The sequence below is a fragment of the Aedes aegypti genome, chromosome 3 (assembly GCF_002204515.2).
Source record: "Aedes aegypti strain LVP_AGWG chromosome 3, AaegL5.0 Primary Assembly, whole genome shotgun sequence".
Lineage (NCBI taxonomy): Eukaryota > Metazoa > Arthropoda > Insecta > Diptera > Culicidae > Aedes > Aedes aegypti.
The window spans coordinates 185570205-185589764 of NC_035109.1; the positions used below are offsets into that span (position 1 = coordinate 185570205).

The following is a 19560-nucleotide window of genomic DNA, read 5'->3' on the forward strand; positions in this document are numbered from 1 at the left end:
GTCAAGACAATCTATTGGAGATAATTTTCTAGTGAAAATAGGAATTGACGAGGGGCCCATATAGCCGTAGCGGTAAACGCGCAGCTTTTCAGCAAGACCAAGCTGAGGGTCTTGGGTTCGAATCCCACCGGTCGAGGATCTTTTCGGGTTGGAAATTTTCTCGACTTCCCAGGGCATAGAGTATCTTCGTACCTGCCACACGATATACGCATGCAAAAATGGTCATTGGCACAGAAAGCTCTCAGTTAATAACTGTGGAAGTGCTCAAAACAACACTAAGCTGAGAAGCAGGCTCTGTCCCAGTGGGGACGTAATGCCAGAAAGATGAAAAAGAAGAGGGTTTAAAATCACATTATCTTTGATTTACAATCAAACGGAACAAGCGACTGGAAAAGATTTCAAAGATATCGGAGTTAAGAAGCTCTTAATTATTGCGATTTTTTCAAACTTCTCAGAAAAGTACGATGACATTTCTCCTGTTTGGACAGAACTTCTGAAACTGCACGAGCTCGATTACTTAGTTCAGGATCAAGATCTTGAGATGCAATGAATTTCATGAACCGGAAGTCGCCATTCTGTTTTCTTGGCCGCTATATTGAATTCCAAAATGTTCAACTGAAAGCAATTTTCAACCTGGAAATACTTGTAGAAATAATCATTCCTCGTTAATGATCAAGATCTTGAGATACAATTATTTTTATGGACTGGAAGTCGCAATCTTGTTTAATAAACCGCCAAGTTGGACTCCAAAATGTTTAATTGAAAGCAATTTTTTACCTGAACAAACTTGTCGAAGAAATCATCCTTCTGAATAATAATAATTATTATCATTTATAGAAGTTTTGAGCAGTATCATTTGGACCAGAAGCCTTCTAAATGATCAGGACCTTGAGATATAATGATTTTCATGAACCGGATGTCACCACCTTGATTGCTAGGCCACCATCTTGCATTCCAAAATGTTCAATTGAAAGCGATTTTCAACCTTGACAAACTTGAAGAAAAAGTCATGCTTCTATATGATCAGAATCTTGAGATACAATGAATTTCAAAATGTTCAATTGACAGCAATTTTCAATCTGGAGCATATATCAGTATAGTTTGAGCATAGTTTGTATGCTCACTAGCTCCGCCTACCAGATGAATTCCTAAAAAATAGGCTCACTACGGGGTAGTCCTTGAACTAGGTAACAACTTTTCTGAAAACACTGTTCTTCTATCTAGTGAAAATCACAAGAATATTTAACATTGAAGTGAAACTAATATTAACAACTAATTGGTACCTCCATCCAGCGGGCGGTAAAGCGGAAGATAGCTTTGCCACCAACTTTCCTACATTAAATGCACCGTGATGCCAGATTAAAAACTGGCAAATCATGCGAATAAAATTTTCAAAGCTTCCAACTTTTTTAACTCGTTTTTTAAGAGCTACTAGATAGTTGTGTTCCAACGAAATGTTCACTGATATATGCCTTAAATTATCAGCTAGTGAGAGAATTTTAAGTCCGTACTTAAAGTACCTTTTTCTATTTAATTTTGGATGGGTCCATTCCCCATACTGAATAAATAATTTTCCCATACTAAAATTTAAGGCGCTTGCCGAGTAGCTAAACGATTATAAAAAAAGCATGATTTCGTTTGGGCCCATTTGTGAATATGCGGTTCTTCGATTTCAAAAATTTGTGAAAATCAGCCTAACATGGCAAATATGCCCCTATTCAGAAAATTATGACTAAATGGTAAGTAGTTTAATTTCGCGATCGAGACAGAAGCATAATTCTTCAATTGGTCGCCGTTAAGTCAGAGTGGACCAAGTACAAAACTTTGGAAAATTGGATTATTCTCTCGTTAGATGCGAAATTACCTTATCTCCGTTACACATTGATCAGATTTGAAAAATGCTGTAAACTGCGAGAGATATGTAATAAATTTACTTTGGATGATCAACAAAAATCGATAAAAGTGTGCAGTCAGAATGGACCAATTGCTTATTACCATAACAGCGAAAATGATCAGCGCGCTGAGAAATGTGAGGAAATGAAAATCATTTCAGGAGATTTGTTAGATTTTTCGACATCGAATCATTCTTCTACTTATCCATCAGTAGAAATTTATGAATATTACTTAATTCCATGCATTTGAATTTGATATTTGATCATTTACCATATTCGGATGGGTGGTCAGAAATTGCAACAAATTCTGTGCAGACAGAGCGGACCAAGTGTTGAAAAGCAATAAAATGATTGATTACTGCATTTTTTTGAGTCAATTTCAGAGTCCGATAGAAGTTTACGATAGTTCTATGGTGTATGTATCGCATGTCCTAGGACCAGCTTATTGAGCCAGCATATTTTGGTAGGTACTCAAGATTTTCACTTGGTCAACTCTGACTGAACGCATATTTGAATATTTCTGGTCTTCAATGCCCTGACCCTGCGAATCCTTAATTTTCAAGCTATCGTTATGCCACTGATATTGGTATTGACTATATGGATTATTTAAGAATTTACGATACTGGTGTCGAAGGGTCTCGATAATCTGTTTATCTTAGAGATATGCACCCAATTTGACCATGCAATCATTAAATGATTGTTATTTTCCAAGAAAATGTTCAGTCAGAGTGGACCAAGTACACATAGTCCATCAAAAAATCGTTCTATTAGAGGTTTGAATCATGAGTTTTCATGATTATTACATCACATTATATTGTTTGAAAGTAACATAAAGGCGTGTATTGAATATTGAACCAAAATTTAAACGAGATCAAAAACTACAGAGCGTTAGACTTTAAACCCATTTTTCTCGAAATATCAAAAATGTCACTTGGTCCACTCTGACTTAACGCCGACCAATTGTTGTTGATATTACTTCAACAAACTTCTATGGCAGTTTGTTAGAGCTTATTTTGGTTAATACAAGTGCTGAAGATGCAAAATTGAACAGAGTAATATGATTGTGTTATTTTTTCTCGAATACCGTTTCCCCAAATTCCAGTTCCCCGAATAATTAGTTTCTCTGGATGACCCGTTTCCGAAAAGATATTTGGCGATTAAGACCATGTTGCCATAAATTCCGAGATCAGTGAAACTCGCCTATCAAACAAAGAAGGGTGATGACCGGTTTGCTCACCACCTTGAAATGTATAATGTTATAACAATTATGAGTGTCAAATACTTTTCGGTAAAATGGGCTATTCGGGGACACGGGACTGACATTCGTGGAACTGGCGTTCTGGGAAACGGCATTCAGGAATCCGACATTCGGGGAAAAGTAGCACACTCGAGTAATGTGTATATTGTAGCACCCGGGCTCAAAAGTAGTCCCGTCAGACGGTATCTTGAAATCTGAAGAAATTGTTCAAAAATGGTGCATGCTATAACTAGATAGTTCGCAAACTTTTGAAATTATGATGAAACACTGATGCTTGAATGTGCACATAAGAGTAAAGCGAATGAGCTGATTGTTGTATATTTCAATAAATAAAATCAAGAAACACACTGGAATAAAACAAATATGCCCTTGATAGCGGTGAAATTTCCAATGTCGTTTATCTCAAAACGTTGATTTCCGAGTTATCTAGTTGTAGCATCTAGGGGACGGTTAGCACACTGCCTATCAAATGTAAATCTCTATGGGGTTAGATTTCGTCACATTGTATAAACTTACATGTGAAAATCGTATATCACTTTTGAACCTAATTCAAATGTACCATAATATGATTAATTCTTACGCTTGAATTTATAGTTATGTAAGTAAATTCTGAGATAAACCCAAAACATATAATCACATATTTTGTTTTAATCGTAAAATTAATGTTTTCGGTAAGCTACCATGCGCAATGACTATCTATGCTTATTTTTCTTACTGTGCCTCATGCCGCGTGGTAACCGGCGTTGCGCGCTGGCCTATCGATGTGTTGTGGTGTGCTTGTTCGGTTGGCCGGTCGTGTCGTGTGTTGAGCATACATTTTCCGAAACTTTATTTTTAGAATATTCACCCAAACCCGACGGATGGAATGGAGCTCAGTTATGCTTTGATAGCCGTACGGAAACGTTGTGTCTCGAGTTGAATCGCTTCTTCGACTTAAGCCTCGCGCGCGCGCATTTCTTGGGCCTTTCCTTTCCTTATTGACTTTCAACGCCTCGCCCGACGTTCGGTCCAAAAAGTTGCTGCTGAGGAGCACGTTTGCCGTATCTTCTGAACCGGAGTTTTGCTGTTTTCTGCACAAAAGTATCAATATCTGATTTTTTCGGTACGCGTCCACACAGAGCTGCTATCTAATTTACTTCATCGGACTTCTTTTTTTTTGTGTGGTTTTGATTTTGACAGTGTGCAATTTTATCTACACTTGAAGTGAGTTTATATTACGATTGTGATCGAAACGCAAAAACGCGTTCTGGCGCTAATTTAATTCGCCATACACGTATCGCAATTTCGGTAATGTGTTTTAGTAGCGATCCGACGATAATTAGGTATCGAAAAAAAGTGGCTCAACTTGTTTAAACAGTGTGAGTGTGGTTTAGTCAGAAGACACCGAAAAAACGCCAGGCGCTTCGAGGAACGCGTTTTTACTAGCGGAAAGCAGTAGAGACTGAGTCGAAAATTAGCATCCGAAAAATATTGGGCCTTTCCAAGCGTGCCTGCCTAATAGTTAGTGACGTGTGAAGTTTGCTCAAAAACTGCGTGATAAACGTCGTCATCAAAAGCGCCGGCTTACGACGCACATGTGTTTATCGACAGCTCAAAAGATTCATTCATAAAAAAGACAACATCCATCAATTGGATAATCCAGCTGAAAGTGGGAGCCACCGCTGAGAAAAGAAGCTTGAAAGGTAATAATGCGTACAATTGCACTTTACATACCTACTGGGTACTGGGGACTGGGCTGGACATGCTGAACACACATAGTTTATTTTTTGTTCGCTCATCTTTTACTTCACCCTCCTCTCTTCCTGTCCACACACTTGACTTTGTTGGTGGCAATAATGGCCTCTTTGGAATAGTAATAAAGCGATAAATAGAAATCTGGGATCCTACTTGCTAGCCGGTTTTCGGTTTTGCTTTCCTTTTTGGGATTCTTTCATGGCTGCGCGATGAGTTGCAACTCATTCACCGAATTATTAAATTAATTTATGTTTGCTTGTCAGAGAGTTAATTTGCGATCAATGGGCATCAACTGCCAATTCAATTACTTTATATGACGGGTATTCGGAAAATGTTGAAATTTGCGAGTTAACTATTAATTCGCTTTGAATCAACATGCGATAATACTAGAATTCAAACCGGTTGTTTGTCAGGAGTAACACATCGGAATTTATTATTCCATCCATCCCCTTGATGGCCTCCAATGAAGTGTAATAGGCTAAATGACATTTTGATGTAAAAGCCCATGCACGCTCAAATTTGCAAATCGACCCTGGTAAAAGGATTATCTAGAATCCAACAGCTTATTGTTTGTCGAATCTTGTTAAAAAGTTAAACACGATGAGATCTCCGTGGAATAAATACTTAGGTAACGTAAAACGAGGTACCGTAATCCGGGGTAACATTGATCATTTATTTTGAATATTTCATAATGTTTCGTTTGAATTATATTTAATAATGTTTCGTTTGAATTATATTATATAAGATCGAAAGTCGGTTTTATGTTTTGAGGTAACATTGATAAAGGGCATGTAAACACATGGTAAATCAAAACTAAACCACTGTTTGAGATCATTGTAGTTGGAACTAGATTAGAGAATGTTAGTAGAGAACGTGGATCAGGTTTTATGCATTAAGGTACAGAATTTTTAGACAAAAAAGTTTAGAGTTAAAACAAACACGACAAACACTGATTCAATTCCATAAGAACTTGCATAAAATAATATATCTGAATAGATTCGTTCGGCACTTATGTTTTGACATTTGAATTCAACATAAATCAATGGTTTTGGAAAATAAATAAGTAAATTTCGAGTAAAATCGAATTATATTATAGGGCATTGCATACTTCTAGGCGTTTAAAGTTATATGGAAACTTGATTTTGATTACAAAAATGGCCCAAATTTGTGAAACTGCTTCTTGTTAAGAGATTTGAGACCGAATTCATGTTATACTATAACTAGGCTGTCAAAGATAAGTGATGTTTTTTTCATAACTTCATCGAATAGTGATCGAGGAACAGATTGTTTGTAAGCGTTTCAAAAATGATAAAATCTCATATTTTTTTTTTCAATTTTGATATAAAGATTTGAGGCACTCGATTCCAACGAAAACAGCTCTGACATGAATTGTCATTCTAATACTTTTTACGTTTGCTTTCGTTTTGCTTAAGTATTTAACAGGGTCTATTTTATTTTGTTTAGTATGTTGTGAGTCTCAAAGTTACCCGCCTAATCAAAGTTACCCCGTTTTACGAATATTAGTAGTTTTTTTTTATTGCACTCTAATTGTTTCTGTATTCTGTGTTTAGACTTTAATTTTATTTAATTATATTTGATATAACTAGTACTGCAGAATTACATTTGATACGACTCTATTTAAATGTACCGTAAAACGGGGTAACTTTGATAGTTTTATGGGAGAAAATTTGAATATTTCTACATTTAAATGAAAAGTTGTTTATTTTATATTTTTGAAACAAGTAGGGAGCCGGATCTTATTCTTGACACTTTTGATTCACTTCGACAGTGGGGTTTTTTGAAAGCTACAGAATTCATACTAGGCCACAATATGCGTCGTACTTATGCGCTTCTCAGTGCAATGTTATCATTAGCAAAAAACGATGAAAATGTTCATTTTACCTGCACTATGTGGTTAAAATGACCAGCTTTTGGTGGTAAAATGGACATCATGCAAAATACGTGAACAAAACAAGTATTTTTGAAAATTTCACAGTAACTCGACAATCCATACCAAATTTTCCAAATTTATCAAAACAAAGTCCCCATACAAAAAGTGTGACATTCAAGGAAGGAGGGATTGAAAATTGCCAAATTTTGCTTACGTAATTAATGATCAGTCCCTAATTTTGAAAACTACTTTCAACAAAATTGACGATTCTATTCGAACTAAATCTAATACAATCCGTCAATAATTGCCAAAATGCCAGCAATTTGAACTTTTATTAACTTGCTGGGTGGATACGGGTTAATGGGGTAAAGTTGATCGATTCTAAATCCATGTGCATAAACAGGGGAGTTATGTATTCATTTTAATACGCGAAATTTCTTTGGTAATTCCTCTTCACTCCCCAATATATCGTTTGAGATTAAAAATTAATCATTCATGATTGATACTGTTGTTTTTGAATGTTTGAGGAACCGTTGAAAAATTCTGTTCCTAAATATCGACTATGTCCATGTAAAGGCATCATTCAAATAGCCTATTTTATAAAGCTGTTCCAGAATTTTTTCTTCAACACAGTACAGCATTTGCTTTTTGCTTATAAAGTTTCATGACTTGTAGCGATCTCCCCGAGTAACACACATGTTATAATTGATGCATATTAACTCTTATATGACAAGATATAGTCATATAAGAGTTAATATGCATCAATTATGTATGTTCCTTGGGTCTGATGTAAAAACTTCTTCACCGTATTATCAAACGATTTTGCTAATAGGGCCATATTATTCCATCAACAAACGTTTAATATTTTATATTTTATAAGCCAAATTTTGTTTAAATTTATTTGTTCAATTTAAACTAACATCAGGCGAAGTATGCCGTCTTTGAAATTTGTACGCGTCGTTATTGATTATTGTTAATTCATCTCACGATTTCGAATCAAAGAAAAATAGTTGGTTTATCACTGACGCAGTTGAAAAAGTATCAGCATACTTTATGTATGTTAGCGCTTATAGTGATACTTTTTTCAAGCCAATATAAACTATCAAGACTGATTTTTATCACTTTGAAATTGCAAGCAGCAAAGTCATCATTGCTGCTAAAACGAATGACGGGCTACTTAGCCTTAAGCCATGATTATTATTTGCGCCACTAAAGGATTGTGACGAACTTTAACATAAGTCCTGTATCTTTTTTATTAGCTTTTGTTTCACCTTTGAATTGTTATTGTAGTTCGATACTATGCTTCAGAATTATTGTATCATGAGTAAAAGTTCATTGCGTTAACTATTCCATTTTAGACTTAATATAGCACAAATCTATGCCATGAGATTTGCATCATGATTTCGTGACATCACGTTACTAGTAGAATTCAATGTGCAAAAAAAAGCAATCTCCCAAACTTTCATCTGATTTACGATGATTTTCCTTTGACTAATCTATTTCAATAAGCCAAACATTTTAAGACATTCATGTTATGAGCACGAAAGGTATTCATTAACTTCTCAGGAAAATCAAAGTTTTTTCAACAAAAAAATAGAGTCCTGATATCTATTACTTTTAGTTTTTCTTCCTTTTGAATGTTTCGGTTTTAAATTATTGCTCTTGTGGTTCTCTACATTTTTTGCCACCTATCTCATAGAGAACGATTAACGATTGTCAACGGAACCTTCTTATTCTCGTCTGCTGGGACTCCGAAAAGTAAAAAGATCAAAATTGTATCCCTTCCTGATCATTGAAATTATTTAAAGTTTTCATCAATATTTTACCATTGTTCCCCTTTTTCCTATAAAATTATGTAGATGCTCTAAATTTTCTGTCAGTTTGGTGAAATAATTTTAATGCTCCTTTTGATTTATAGTCACAGACAAAAAAAAATCTAAGAAGAGCTTTATTTACACGTTTGACGAGTTCTTGAGACTAATGCTTATTAAACGGAAAAAATCTGAAGTGTTATCATTGTTTGAATTTTACAAATTAAGTTCGTCACAGTGCTTAGCTTGTTTTAGTTTTGAGCACAAATCTGTTTATGTTTTTCATCGACAGTCCTATTCGTTCTCCTTTGCTAGGATTGTATATAGCCACGAATCATCGATCATAATAAATTAAGATGTTTAGTATCGTTTTTCGTTTCTGGTTGGCACCGGACAGAGCAGCAGCCCACAATGCGTATCATGGGAAATGATGTTGTTATCACAGTCACACCGATCATCCTTACATCACGTGCGACGTTGTGACGATGATGACTGACAACGCATTTTGGGTTTCATTGCACGGAAAAAAGGTGTGTCTTTCGACGACGCTTCCACCGACGTGGCTTGGATAGACTACTAGACGGTGACGCTCTCAAAGAATATCAACTTTTCTTTAGCTCTAACACATTGCAGTATCAGATAAGTGTTCTTATCAAAATTATGTACGTCAATGAGTCACATTATGTTCAATGTTTCGTGGAATTCTGGAATGAAATTGAGGAAGTATTTGGTCGTTGGTTGGGGTACTGTAAATGGAGGTAACTTTGACAGCCCAGATTTAAAAACGTCATTTCGTCATATTTTTTTAATATTTGAATTAATATGTTAATTATTAACTATATTCAAAATAATGATCATTGATAAATAGAAAGATGACACATGATCTATCGTCTAATAGAAAAAAATCAGAAATTAAACTTTTTTAGGATTATATGTATGTACGTTAGGATGGATCGAAATTAAAAAAAAATCCTATCTTCCATGTCTTTTTTACCATCCTTGCCATAAAAGTAGTGTTCTGTAAAATTTTCAGCTTTTTCGGTGGTGATTTAAAGGTGACCCAAATATGATGTAGGTGTATATGGAAATTACTATGGGCATTTTAAAAAAATGTCCCAAACGCTTTAGTACGGGAATGAAGGTACAAATTTATTACCTCTTTGTGAAACCTCATACATCAAACCATAATAAAAAAAAAGTTGCTGAAGAGAGATATTCAACCTGTTGCGAAGGATGGGAGGGGAGATATTCATGAATTTGCTATTATTTAGCTTCATATCGGAAACATCTAAAAAACTCTCAAATAAAATAAGCTCAAACAGAATTTGTTTCTTCTGAAACATCCTTCATCAAGGTATGAAGAATGAGTTTTTACTATGAGATGAAAGGTTGCATCTTTCATTGCAGTACGTACTAACGTACTTGGAATATTTCCCCATAGTATTTTCCATATAAACCTACTTTGTCTTTGGGCCACTTTTAAATCACCACCAAAAACTTGATAGCCGTAGCGGCAAACGCGCAGCTATTCAGCATGACCATGCTGAGGGTCGTGGGTTCGAATCCCGCTGGTCGAGGATCTTTTCGTAATGGAAATTTTCTCGATTCCCAGGGCATACAGTATCTTCGTACCTGCCACACGATATACGCATGCAAAATGGTCATTGGCACAGTAAGCTCTCAGTTGATAACAGTGGAAGTGCTCATAAGAACACTAAGCTGAGAAGCAGGCTTTGTCCCAGTTGGGACGTAATGCCAGATAAAAAAATATATATTATTATCGCACAAATCCATTGTTTGTGCGGAATCGTTTGATAGACTGTGACTAATGGCGTCGATCGTGCTCTTATGAAACCACTAAATTGACATGTCAATAAGAAATCGTGCACCGGTTGACTTCCGCACCACACAAGTGCCCCGAGAAGATTGTCGGCTCCTTCAAAACAATCAGCAACTTTGCCAAGGTTGTCGGAAATTTTACCAGAACCGACCAACAAGCGGATTTCGTACTCGACTCACCCAAGGTTGTGTGCCGTACAGTCTGGAAGTGAAACGAATGCCTGTTGTCTACTGATAGGGGAGCATGGGGTAATTGTGCCCCCTGGGCAAGAGTGCCATCTCAAATTTGGCATGGTTCAATTAATGTTTATAATGTTTAACCTAAGAAGTATGAATTAAGTTTTAATTGAGATTTGTACGAGCCTTTTGTATGAATTATGAAACAAAAGCGAAATCCGACATCAAAAGAGGAAAATAAATTATTACTTACTAATTGCGAAAATGCTCAAAAACTTACTATGGAGCTTGAATACGCGCACAATTTTAATTTAGGACTCACCAGTTCGATTGAAAATAAAGTTACTAAGGATTACGAAAGCACTCTCAATCAAAAGAACGTTTTCGACAATTCTTGAATCATGCAATTTTTACATCATTATCAAGAAACTTCATGAAAGCAGCTGATCATTCTTGGATGATATATTTAACTAATGTTTTCAGTTGGCATATTTTCCTGACAAATGGAAAAATACCAATTTCAAAAACGAACAAAAATCCTGCAGAAGCTTCTAGTAGTCACCCAATCAACTTGCTTTCCCCCATCAGTAAACTTCTATTCTATTCTATTGTAAGCAGAGGCGCGTTCACCTTCTAAACCATGGGTAGGACAAACGTTAACACATATTTTGTGGACAGGCAAGCAATGAAAAATTGTAACCCTATGGAATCTTTTGCTGGGAATTGAAAGTTACTATATTTAAGGGGTTCAAACGCGAATAGTGCCAGTCGTTACCTTAAGAATTTTTTTCATCTTTGCAGGGCTGATAGTTATCGAGGACCTTAAAAATAGGAGATTATAACCCTTTTGCCATAAAAGGAATCAAAAGGAGGCCGAAAAAAGACCGATCAGGAATCAATAAAACAAAACGAAGCCTAATAGGAGATAGGAGTTTGATTCTTCATACCATCAGAGCACCTATTTATCTAGGATCTAAAACTTTTTTTTTAAACCTCGTTAAATTACTAAAAGTATTACTTCTCGTATTGTGTATGTTTTTTTTTTTATGATCTTCTCTAGGAATTTCATCAGAAATTATTTCAGGTATGTTAAAATATTACTCTGGAAATTTCTAAAGGAGTACATTTAGTAATTATTTCCCAAGGAATTTCTCCAAGAGTTTCGTTTAAAATACCTCAAGAATTCAACCTGCGTTTTTCTCAAGGATTACCATAGAAAAAGAATTTCTCATGAGATTAACTTCTTCAATATATTTTTTTTTAAAGAATGTCCTGACTCTGCCAAGATTTTATCCAGTGATTCATGCACGATTTCTCTGACACTTCCTTCTTCTAAAATTCAATCAACATTTAACTACTTCAGAAAGGCCTCCAGAAATTTCAAGGGTTCATATGATTTGAACTAAACAAGATGCCATCTGCAATTGCTCCATAAATTTATTCTACACTAAGATTTTCTAAAGTAAATTTTAAAAGTTTATTTTAAAGGAACTTTTTCAAGAATGTCTACAGGGAAATGCCAAGCAATTTGTTGAGAAATATAAATCCGTAGGGAATTTCTATAGAAAATCTTTAAGTAACCTCTGATAAAACCTGTGTATGTTTTAAAGTCATCCAATTGAAATTAAAGTCAATTGAACAAGGATCTCTGAAAGAACTACTGGAGTTATGACGAAGTTTGAAAAGATTTCATTAGTAAAATCCTACAATCTTGTATAGATAAAATCAATCAAATCTCTATGATAATTCCTGTAGATTTTCCTCGGGGAATCTGAGACAAAATTTTTGAAGAGCCTGTTGAGCGTGTTATAGTCTCTGAAGCTACAGGCTTTGCATCATTTTGCATCAGGACAGCAAAAATTCTGTTTATTTGTGTAACAATGCTTTGATAGATTATATTAAAAGTGATAGTCCGTTTAGAATTTACTAACACCATCACTCTCGTACTGTGCATAAAACGATGCGACTGGTCTTAGTTTAATTCATTACTTCTTCCAAATATTCATCAAGAATCTTTTGATAATTCTCAATGGATGTTCCTGAAACTTCTCCAGAGTTACTTCCAGGAATGCTGACGGCAATTCGTCCCAGAACATACACAGGGTTGAGCGTAGATTTCTTTAGAAAGATATATAGCTGTTTGTTTCAGAAATTTGGAATGCTCCATTAGTTTTTCTAATAGTTAAAGAAATTTATTGTAACAATTCCTACAGTTAATTTCCCAAGATTTTTGCTATTGATATTCTCAAACGTTCCTCACACGAGCCAGCACATTTTGGGGATCATGCATAAGTCATGTCACGCTTCACTAAGCATGAGAAAACAATGAAAACCATATAATGACTTCCATTCTTCATAAGAATAAGTACGATGTTGATATATTGAACAGATGATAAATATCTAGTTTAATTTATGTTTCAATCATTTTGCTGATATTGTTCTTCTTTCTGGCATTACGTCACCACTGGGACAGTGCCTGCTTCTCAGCTTAGTGTTCTTATGAGCACTTCCACAGTTATTATCTGAGAGCTTACTGTGCCAATGACCATTTCTGCATGCGTATATCGTGTGGCAGGTACGAAGATACTCTATGCCCTGGTAAGTCGAGAAAATTTCCAACCCGAAAAAATCCTCGACCGGTGGGATTCGAACCCACGACCCTCAGCTTGGTCTTGCTGAATAGCTGCGCGTTTACCGCTACGGCTATCTAGGCCCCCCTGCTGATCTTGCTTTTTATTAATCGTGGGTAGGACAATCCATAGGCTGTCCTACCTAGGTATTTTTGTGCGTAGTACATGTCCTACCTGGCCTGCCCACTTCCCGCGCCAATGATTCTAAGTGCTTTCACAGCCAATATTGAAAAGCATCCTGGAAATACCTAGGTATTTTCTTGTCAGCATTAATATTAGCAGAATATCAACGATATTTGTATCAGAATATTAAAATGGCCAGGCTCACTGTGCAGATTTTGGGATTGAAGATAATTGAAAAAAATCACGACGATCAGGTTATTCACGTATGAATAACATGACACACGAAAAATTTTCCATTTATTATGAAGAATCGGGGACAACTGTACCCGAGCAGAAGAAAATAACTACTGAATACCAAATTGAGGTATTCCATACCAGATAATTTCCAATACTTACAACCTGAATGAGGTATGAATGAGCCGTGCATAAGAGGTAAAATACCTCAAATAATACCTTCTGCATATTCTACAAATACCAAGCTGATAATTAGATCAGGTATTGTAATACCTAAATAATACTTGATAGATTCTCATATAAAAGTGAATTTTTTTTAATAACAGTTCAATACCTCCAGCAGTCCTCAATACCTATCGAATACCAATATGAAGTATTTTTAATAGTTTTATTTTTTTTTTTCAAATACCATGATAATACCAAAATGAGGTATTGACAACTGAACAATACCTAATTATGGTATGATACCAAAATATGGTATGCATAAATTATTGCGAGTTATTCTTTCCTCCTCGAGTACCAACCATTTCGATTCATTATTATAGGTAATCATTGGAAATGGCGTAACTAAGAAAGTTAATGCACACTCCATAGTTGTAAGCTTTAGTTCTCCTGGGATGGAACACAGGCATTTCTTCCTCATGTCCTGGCTCTAGAGCATTGTCTTAGCGCCTTTGCATGTTCTCTGAAAAGAGATAATAACTTATTTCATCCCTTTCCCGTTATACAACAAATTAATAAAAATATTGATCTTCTGATTCGCAACCAGCCAACTCTACATCTTGGAACTCTACTCGATTCTCTTTTTCTAGTGCTTTCAAACGGCCTTACAAAAAGTTGAAAAAAGCAATGCCTTGTATTTCCACGTGCAAAAAGAAAATTGGTTGTGAATTGAAATATTTTTAAATATAATGAAACAATCTCACCAAAATTAGAAGTATAGTCAGATTTTCTGATTTCGCGTACAAGAGTTCAAAACACTGCGATCAATGTTAAACACGATAAAAATTCACTTATTATCAGACAAAAGGATCTCAGCTTTACTCGTATCAGCCTTTCTCAATTCCACATAAACCTATATGTGGTACCACCAGCCAAATCGAAATCATACGCGGAGACGACATAAACGTGACATTGAATTTAAAACACAACCGTTCTGTTAGTGGAATCCGATTTTTCTTTTTAACCATACATCATATTCAATGTTGGAGAAGTAATGCATTGTTTTTATAGAAAGGTAGAATTAACTCGTTTTATTTCGGACATGTAAAAAAATATAAGGTTTAATCACCGAATGACTTTATTATTATGAAATTTTATTGGCTTTTTTCGATAAACGCGATACCTATACTCAGAGTGAAAGGGAGTAACGAAAGTAATAAAATGACAAGCGAGCGACGAGAGAAATGAATAGAAGATGTTGACCAGACTCATTTCCCCGAAATTCGAATTGTGAAGCCATGAACTGTTATAACTGTGCGTTGTATTCCTGAGATTGTGGGGGAGGTGGTTGGGCTTGAGTGTTGCACATGGGATCCGACAGTTTCGATCTCGGTGGGCCGCAATTCAAGTTTCGGTGAAATGATTCGCACTCACTCACACACTCATTTCATTTCATCGAAACTTGAATTGTGGCTCTCTGGGATCAAAATTGATCGATTTTGTGTGCAGTACTCAAGCTTAACCATCTGCTTTTCTATCTTAGGAGGATAGAGCATGGTTGTAGTAGTTCGTGGCTTCGTAGTTCGGAAAATGTTATTTTCGGGGAAATGAGTCTGAGCAACACTGGAAGAGGAGCAGGATGTCAAAATTTTGCTTGTGCAGCAAGAGAATCTGAGGTTCTCGCATGAAAATTATGTGAAGGCGGATTTCACAAGGGTGGAGGGCGGCTGTCAAATGGGAGTAAAATTGGAAAGCCGCCAACCTAAGTCCAGAACCAGTTTTAAGGCTTAATGCGGAATAGTAAAAAATATTATTCACAAGATTACAGGTAATAAATGCGCTTGAAAGATATTGTTTGCAAGCAATTATTTGCTACGTGCTGCTACAGTGCGCTGCTGGCAATTTGATCAGAAAATTCTGCTTAATTCCCAAAATGGATGTTTTCGACAAAATTGATTACACCTTCAACATTGTTTGGTCGTAATTTTGTATGGTTGTTTACATTTTAGAACCAGCTACACGTTGGGGTAACAATAAAGAGCCGCCAGTACCGCCAGGACACGATTTTTATACCGCATCAGGAAAAGAGAAGGAGGTCGAAATTCTCAAAACCATCAAACCATCGAAATTCCCGAAATAATAGGCGGTATGAATAAAATTAAGTAAAGTTGAGTTTCCTACATTCTCGGTAGTTAACGATACATATGGAACACGAGTGGAACATGTTTGTGCCATTTTCCTTTCTACACCTTTCGAACATACTACAAACAACGCGTTGCTATAAATAAAGGTAGCATTTACTACAAAGCTACTGATAGTTAACTTCAGAGGTTGCTACTCATGCTTTGAGAATGTTGAATTGAATGAAATGTGAGTAAAAATCATAGAATAATGTCAGCTTTGATATTTCGAAAGAGAAAAGCCAGCCATGATGTATGGCAGACATTTTAGTAATCGGGAAATTTTCATTCTAATGAAGTTAATTCGTTACGAAAACGTGAAAGTTCGGATGCTATAATTTTGAGATTCACGTAAAAAATTTTAGATTTCAATAAGAATTTTGAGATTCCGGTAACATTACTGTAGGAATTTTGAATTTTGGCAATTCAGGTATTAATAAAGTAATGCTGAACTTTATGTGAGAATTGTGACATCCAAGATTCTCAGATTTCCTTTGGAATGAGGAATTAAGGAGATTCTGGAATTCCGATTCATTCTTGATTTGTTGTAAATAATAATTTTGGGATTATGTAAAGCTTTCTGAGATTATTGTGGCAATATTAAAAATCCGCAATCTGAATCAAGTTATTAATCTTTTGAAATTATTTTGGTATCTTTAAGAAGGTATTTCTGAGATTTTCAGATTTTACATCAGAATCTTTGTACAGGAATCCAAAAAAGTAATTTCTTAATTTTATGTTGCTGCAATCTCAAGACCTCTTTATAGGATACAGATTTTAGCTAAAATTCCAAAATAAAGAGAATTCCAGATTTATCGCAAATGTATACTTCAAATTGAATCATGAATTTGTGTCCATACTCTATTACGCGATGTATAGCGGGAATGTAGTAATATTTATATTTTCACATGATTTGTCGTGTTAATTAGGGACAAATTTGGCATATTAGCATGATTTTATTGATTTTAAGCGTCACTCTGAAAGGAATTTTCTTAACGTGCAGCATTATTCTGTACTCTGAATAGAGTTTTATTCACGTGCACCATCAGTCACTGCTCATGTTCGAAAGTATTAGGTACTACATGTTCGAAAGGTTTTTTATTCATACCAAAAGTGTAGTAAACTTTGTGGATTTTGTTGTTGAGTAGATGCCCAGATAGCCGTAGCGGTAAACGCGCAGCTATTCAGCAAGACCAAGCTGAGGGTCGTGGGTTCGAATCCCACCGGTCGAGGATCTTTTCGGGTTAGAAATTTTCTCGACTTACCAGGGCATAGAGTATCTTCGTACCTGCCACACGATATACGCATGCAAAAATGGTCAATTGGCATAGAAAGCTCTCAGTTAATAACTGTGGAAGTGCTCATAAGAACACTAAGCTGAGAAGCAGGCTTTGTCCCAGTTGGGACGTAACGCCAGAAAGAAGAAGAAGAAGATGATGCTACATGTAGTAAAGTTCAACGCTTTTCATTCATACTGCCCAATACCTCGTCCGGCATGTCACTTGCACGTGTGGTCTAAAAAGTGACATTTTCATCACTACGGGATGATAGATATCTAAGTCTAGGAGTAGGAGACCTGTGCTGTTCTGACCAGACTTGATGAGCTGTCACTATGAAAAAAAAAGCAGTGGAGTGGTACGATGCGAAAAACGTGGTTTTGGTACCCAAATACAACAATCATCCCAACAGCCCAGAACTCGGCCCTGTTGAACGGTATTAGGTCTTGGTCACATGGAATTTCGAAAAAACTAATAAATCCATTGATAACGAGCAGCAGATTAAATCAAACTAAAGTTCGGCAGCGATTTAGGTCGATGAGACCACTGAGCAAAATTTTATTGAAGGGGTTAACCTGAAGGCATGATAGGTCGGATTTGGCAAACTAAAATAATAAACGAACTTTCTTTCCTTCAAATATATGAATAAGGTTACCTAAAGAAAATAAGAAGGTTTTTGTATTATGCATTTAGACTGAAAGATACGATTTTTTCGTCGACCAATTTTTGCGCGTTCCAGTCTTTATGTCAATGTCCTTCTTGCCCCAGCTTTCCTAAGTGTCTACGACACTTGATTGACCGGAACACAAATTTTAGCGCACGATGCATGAGCGCGTTCGCCGTCTTGCGTGGTATTGAAAGCACCTTATTTTGGCGAGTGGTTGATATTGGCCGATGGAAGAGACTGTCAAAAAGCGCGAATGACAGGAACTCCCCTCACGCGGAGCTTATTTTTTACGCGCGTGCAATTTGGACCTCTGGATGAGTAAGGTGCACACCAGAAGGACATTTCATTTCCTTCTGCTTGAATAAAAACTGTCCTAGATCTAAGCTGTGTTTCGATCATTTAAAATAGGTAATGCGTAGAACAGGCTACGTCATGAAATAAAAAATATATCTGCAAATCAAGTGGCGCTTTCAAAAGCATTTCATCAGCGTCTGCAACGCACATGATATATTTTTAATCTTATCAGCTCTATCGGAAGTTGACTGGGTATATTTGATAACGAAACAATATCTCGTTTTTTCGGCATGATGTCTATCTTTCAAAAATACATCTTTGATTTTTACTGTAAACTTCGATCTCGTCATGTATACGTAGGTACATGTGCGGTCACCTTATAATTGCGATTGACTGTTATGCAACATGGTATCGGACTCATGGGATTTCCACATGGCGCGGCGCTTATTTTTTATCGATGTCCGCAAGCTCTGTTTTGTTTTGAAGATGATTAAGTATCATCGTGTTTTTTTTGCATTCTGAAAGTCCTAATATTTTCAAGTTTTTTGACGTTCTATAAACTATATTAAAACAATCCAATACGCTGCAAAATTGCTTTCAGCCAAACTAGGGTGAAATTGATTAGCATAAAACAAAACAGATGTAAGAATAAAATATATCATTATCTACTAAATCCCCTAAATCAGAAAATTACATCAAAATCCTTACAACTTGACGAATTTATGAAGAAATCTTGTGTTGAAATCATTAGAAACTGCTTAAGGATTCCTTAGGAATCTTTCGATTTTTCGTTTTCTAGGATGCCTGCAGTTATTATAAGAAAAGCTTCAAAAACCAAATTGGGAATCATACTCACACCCGTTACAACGATGCACTTACAAAATTGAATTTGAATTCTGAAACTATTTCACGTTAAACCATGTGAGAGAAATTGAACCCAGCATTGAAGCAGTCTAGACGAATGTTGTTTACACTAACCAATTCAATGCTAAAAACAACTTATCAAATAGTGCCATCAACCATGCGAGCTAGTGCAAATCTTGAACTAAATAAAAAGGATTAAACCACATTCAACTTAGAACCGCACCGGTTCGAGTGCTGCCACCGCCCTTCTCAGAGGAGCATATCAATACCGCCTCTTCCTTTAGACACCCCGCGAAGTTTCTCATGTTAGCTGGCATGCACGCTAAACCGGCAGACATATGTGTGTCTGAGTCTGGTGGGCATCATTAATTGACTATCCGTAGTTTTCCTCACTTGGCTTGGGCGGCTGAGAATCATAGTGGAATATTTAATTCCTACTGATATATAAGAAAAACTGTAGGATCATGACAATCACTGTATAAATTCGGTTGGTTTGACCCTAAATCAGAATAAAAAATGTAATATTG

At 36.0% G+C, this 19560-nt stretch overlaps 1 protein-coding gene across 1 annotated transcript in view; it reads left to right on the forward strand.

The window, feature by feature from the left end:
• Positions 1–4012: 4012 nt before the first annotated feature.
• LOC5577357 (monocarboxylate transporter 5) overlaps positions 4013–19560 on the forward strand; it is a 58064-nt gene continuing 42516 nt past the window's right edge. Inside the window, exon 1 of the mRNA XM_001656385.2 lies at positions 4013–4832. The gene's annotated coding sequence lies outside the window, so the exon portion shown is untranslated. The remainder of the gene's footprint in view (positions 4833–19560) is intronic.